At 47.8% G+C, this 5,470-nt stretch overlaps 1 long non-coding RNA gene across 1 annotated transcript in view; it reads left to right on the forward strand.

Annotated features, from left to right (window-relative positions):
• The window catches only part of LOC121666512, a 17,821-nt gene that overhangs the window by 646 nt on the left and 11,705 nt on the right, over positions 1–5,470 (forward strand). The window contains exon 2 of the long non-coding RNA XR_006016677.1: positions 4,124–4,245. This is a non-coding gene — a long non-coding RNA (uncharacterized LOC121666512). The remainder of the gene's footprint in view (positions 1–4,123; positions 4,246–5,470) is intronic.

Here is a 5,470-nt window from a genome sequence, read left to right on the forward strand (position 1 = left end):
GGAAGAATTCAGGATTCCTGGTTTGAGGGAGAGTTTGGGATTCCTGGGTTGGAGGAAGAGCTGAGGATTCCAGGATTCCTGGGCTTGGGGAAGAATTCAGGATTCTCAGATTTGAGGGAGAGTTCGGGATTCCTGCTTTGGGGAAGAATTCAGGATTCCTGGTTTGAGGGACAGTTCCTTTTCCTGAGGAGATTCCCAGACTCCCTGCTTTTACCTGGATGCTTTTTTATCTCTTCCATGAAATCTGTAGGAAGTTGGATGTATCCCAGCCCTCGGGAGGTTCAGTTAGGATTTATTGCATACAGACAGCAGAGGCACAACCTGATTCCCTAAAAATCTGGGAATCACCAGGAATTTCTGTGGGTGGTTGTTGTCTCTTATCACTGTATCCACACAAAAAACAGGTGGAAAAAGAAAACATGGATCTGGTTTCTGAGCAATATTTTCATCCAGAGGTGCCTGGCCCTGTGGGAAGGATTATTTTTACATTTTAAATTTTAAAAAATATATTTTTAATTTTAATTTTAATAATTTTATTTTTATATTTTTAGGTTTATTTGCATTGGGGTTTTTTAATATTTTAATTTTTATATTTTAATTTTTATATTTTACTTTTTATATTTTAATTTTTGTATTTTCAATAATAATTTATTTATTGTATTTTTCTATTTTTAGGTTTCCTTTTTTGGTTTTATTTTTATTTTTATGCTTTTAACTTTCATTTTTATAATTTGAATGTTGTATTTTTAGGCTTCTTTTTATTGATTTCATTTTAATCTTTTTAATTTTTATCTTTTTAATTTTTATTTTTATATTTTAATTTTTTTTTTTTAGTTTTATTTGGTTCTTTTTAAATTTTTTTTTCTTTTTTTATTCCAGACAAATCCCTGCTACAACACAACAGGGAGGGGAGCCCAGTCCAGAAATAAAATTCCATGATCCCAACCCTCATCCCAAGGGAATTCTTGCACCTCCCTTGATCTGGGAAGGAGCCTCTTTTCCATAGTTGGGAATAAAAGCGAATCCATGCCTGCAGATGCTGGAGGATGAGGATGGGAACAAGGCAGGAGCATTTTTCCTCACAATCCCATAAATCCTCCTTGTTCCCACTCTGCTCCTTGCAATTCCCACTGGGAACTCTCCCAGAACCTCATTTCAGCCTCACACCCGGGAACAACACAAGGAAACTTTGGATCCAAACTGATTTGTTGTTTTTTCTTTCAATTCCTGTTTTTTTTCTTGGCTCCAGGAGCTCTCGGAGTGAGGAATTTAAATTGGCTTTGCGGAGGAATGCGGGTCTGGGTGCCAAAACTCCGATATCATCTCTGTCTGGCACCTCCACGGCAGGTGCTTCCCGGGATAACCCCAGGCACGGCGGAAAAATGGGAATGCTGGGCTGCGATCTTGCACAACCACATCCCCCTGCAGCCCTGGGGACTCTTGCCCGCTCTCCCAGCACAGGGATAAAGGGATTTTCCAGCTGCTCCTCCCTCCACGTCCCTTCCCAGTCTCCCGTGGAGTTGTTAAAGCTGGAAAAATCCGGGATAAACCTTTAATTCCCTTCCACGCTGCGTGTCCTGAGTGTTTTGGAGCTGATCAATCCCCCTGCGGGATTGGGATGTGGGATGAGGAATCTGGGATGCAAATCTGCCTCTTTTGGGATGAGCACATCCCTCTTCTTTGGGGCACTTTGCTGGGATCACTGGGAATTCACAGCTCCCAGGAATTCCAGGGAGAAAAAGGAGTTTCAGCTTCCCACCCATTCCCATTCCCTGCCCTGCCTTGAATGCTTGAGGAGAACATGGAATTTTTTCCATGGTGGGACAAAGCTCCTCCATTCCTCACACACTTCCAGGCTGGCACAGCATCCCAAAATCCCCTGGAAAGGCGGCAATAATTGAATAAGGGCCTGAGGAATTTTCCTGGCAGACCAAAATCATCCTTTTCACCACAAATCTGAGCTTGGGGCTTCCCAGATTATCCCCAAATTGGTCACTCAGGGATATTTTCCAGGGAATCAGGGATTGGAGCTGCGTGTGGGGCCCTCAAAAGTGCGGGAATTCTCTCAAAATTCCCATTTTTTCAGGAGCTGTTTTCTTTTCCCCCCACGTGTGGATTTCCTTGGTGTCACTTTGATCTGCGGATCAAAGAGCAGGAGGGGACAGGAGGTGAGGGGGGACCTCGGTCACGGGATATTGGATTTCCCAAGAAAAAAGCCTTGGAAAGAAGGGGATAAAATGGGAAAGGAAAAGTGAAAAATGGCAACAGGAGAGGGGACGGAATGGAAGTGGTGTGGGGGCGGCTCCCAGCTGATTCCAGGGAGTTTTGGAGTTTTCCGTGTCCAAATCCACGCGGATTTTGGAGCTTTTCCCTTCCACTTCCAGCCTCAAGGAGCCGCTCCCGGTGATGCTCCACAGGATCAAAGCAAACCTTGGGAAGCGAGGAGCTGAGAAACGAGAAAGTTTTGGGAATATCCATTTTTCCGTCGTTTCCACCGAAGCCGGCCAGCCTGGGCACGGCGCCAGGACACGCCAGGAATGAAATAACGATCCCAATTTTCCCTGGGAGAGCTGATTCCCATCAAATCCATCCCTCCCTGTCCTTGTAAACAGCTTTAATTCCCTGCAGGCGCCACATCCCTGCCCGGGGTTATCCCGGGGGATGGGGCTCGTCCTGCTCGCCTGAGCGGGCTGGAGCCGGGATTTTCCCTCCCTTTCTCCGCCTGTCAATCCCGGGAATTCTCCAAGGGCTTTATCTGGCAGGAATTCGGCTTTCAGCGCTGTCTGGGTGCTGGGGCGAGACGGGAGCTTTTAACACCCTTTTCCCAGCGTTTGTTTTCCTGCCTCGGGAGCAGCACAATTCCTCTGGGATCGAATCTGTGGGCAGGGAAAAGGGGTGGGCTGGGAAAAGCTGCTCCCAGCACCCAGCACCCACTTTTGGGGCTGTTTCAGTGGAATTTTGCACCCAGAAAATATAAAAGGAGGGAAATGGGGAGGGTTGGAGTGGGAAGAGTTTGGGAATGAGGGGTTTGAGGGCCTAATCTGGGAATATTCCCTAGGGAAGAACAGAGGGAAGGATCCATGGGAAGAAATCCCATCCTCAGTTTTGTAAGGGGCTCCCAAGGAGCCTGGAGAGGGATTTTGGAGTTGCAGGACACAGGGAATGGGTTCAGACTGCCAGAGGGGACGTTTAGGTGGGAAAAAATGGGAAAAAATTCCTTCCTGTGAGGGTGGGGAGGCCCTGGGATGGAATTCCCGGAGAATTTATGGCTGCCCCATCCCTGGAAGTGTCCAAGGCCAGGTTGGAGCAACCTGGGATAGTGGAAAATGCCCGTGGATGGGGTGAGATAGGATGGGATTTAAATCCCTTCAACCCAGACTCCTCAGGAATTCAGGAATTCATCAGCAAATTCAGGAATTCATCAGTAAATTCCGGAATCTCCCACTGCTCCGTGTGGGAAGGAACAGTCACCCCTCATTCCACCGATGCCTCAGGGAGCCAGGATCCGTCATTTCCTAGATTTTTGTCTGGAAAAGCAGCTGATTCTCCCCCCAAAAAATGCTGGTTTTGTGGGAAACCCATGATTCATGGATGTGCAACACTTGGGATTGGCCACAGGGAATGAAGTGGAGGGGAAAGGAAAACACATCAGGAGGTCGGAGCAGCGGGAGCGGGGCCAGCTCGGGCTGTGTGGTTTGGACAGCAAATTCCTCATTTGCCGTGGCACCCGGAGGAACTTGACAGGAATTCCGAGGTTTCTCCCTCAAAATCCCATTTCAGGCTTCTGGAAAATGCTGTGGAGGGATAAGGAGAGCAGGGAGAAAGCTGTGGAAAACTCTGGGATGCTTTCACACAGTGCCCAGGCCTGCAGGGAAAGTGCAGGAATGAATTGTTTGGAGTCAGGATTAAAGCAGGAATGGGCAGCACTGCCCATGGCATGGGACTTTTCCCGCTTTTCTGTTTTCTCTCTCCTTAAAAAAAAATCCCCAAATCCAGAATTTTGGGAGAACCTTAAAGGGTCTCTCACTGGCCACGCTCCCACATCAACATTCCCAGCAGCTTTTCCATGGTTTTTCCTTCCAAATGTCAGCTCCAACCTCTCCTGCTAACTTTGTTCCTGCAGGTGGATCCCCTGCTCCTTCCAGGGAGGATTTGATGTGGGAATCAAGGGTTAAAAATGGAGGCAAACCGGCTCATTCCATCAGTATTCCCAGAATTTATTTGGATCAACTCCCCACTGCCAAGGTAGGGCTGAAAAGGGAATAAATAAACCTGCAGAGCTCCCAGAGGAAATATTCCCGTTATTTCAGGATGGGTTTATTTCCCATGGGATGGACTTCCTGTGGCAAAATCCAGCCCAAAAAGGGGCAGGAATGGGCTTGGATGTGCTCCTGCACCTGGTGCTCCCAGGAATTCTGCCCAAACCTGGCCATTCCCAAAAAATGTAAGGTGTAAATGCTAATTTAAGGTTGGAATTCTCTGCTTTTCCAGACGGGAATGCCCGCAGGGTGGATGCTGTGGGTGACATTTCCCTGAGGGGTCACTTGGGAGGGCTTCCCAAATTTTTGGCATTCATTGAGTTAATTAGGCTGGAATTGTCCTTCTTGTGATTTCCGAGGCTGTGCCCAGAAGAATTCCACCCTCTGGAATGGGAGGTGAGGAGCAGAACACAAGGAATGCCGTGAAAATTGGTGGAATTCTCTAACTGGGATGGAAAGTGACGATTTTGGGCAAGAACCAGCAGGGAAAAATGGAATTTTAAAGGGATCAGGACTGGGACAACCCTGGGTGTTGAGTCACTGGTTGTTACTGGTTTTACTGGAGCCAAACCTCTGGAATTCCCATGCTGCCTTTGCCATGGAATTGTTCCTATTTGGAAGATTTTCCTTCCACACACTGCTGGGAAAACAAGGAGGGGGGAGGAAAAATCCCTTCATCCGTAGAGGTGAAAACCGGGAAATCCTAAAATCAGTGAAAATGCCTCCGAAAAACTGGGACAAACTCCCCTTTCCCAAATTTCCAGCCCTTTCTTCTTGGGAAGTTCTGCTGCAGGGCAGAAAGGGAACCTGGGGGAGAGCTCAGCCTGCAAATCTTCCGAAGGATTAGGGTTTTACTCAGCTCCAGGAATGTAAATGTGTCTGGCTCCATCCTGGCTGGAAATTCCTGGCTGGAGCTGAGGCTGGGCCGTGCTTGGCTGGGATGAGGAGTTTGTTTGCCCACCCTGGATGGGCCACGGATCCCTCGGGCTGGGAATGATAAAAATGGGGTCTGGGAGAGCTTTGAGGGCCGTGGAGGAGATTTGGGGGAGCAGGAGGAGGAGTTGGGGGTAAAAATGTGGGGAGGGGATTTCCTTTCCTTTTTCCTTTCCTTTTTCCTTTCTCCTTTCCTTTTTCCTTTCCTTTTTCCTTTCCTTTTTCCTTTCCCCTTCCCTTCCCTTCCCTTCCCTTCCCTTCCCTTCCCTTCCCTTCCC

This window comes from Corvus kubaryi, unplaced genomic scaffold (genome assembly GCF_017639235.1).
Source record: "Corvus kubaryi isolate FWS band 111438036 unplaced genomic scaffold, C.kubaryi_AGA036_p1.0 37352, whole genome shotgun sequence".
Classification (NCBI taxonomy): Eukaryota; Metazoa; Chordata; class Aves; order Passeriformes; family Corvidae; genus Corvus; species Corvus kubaryi.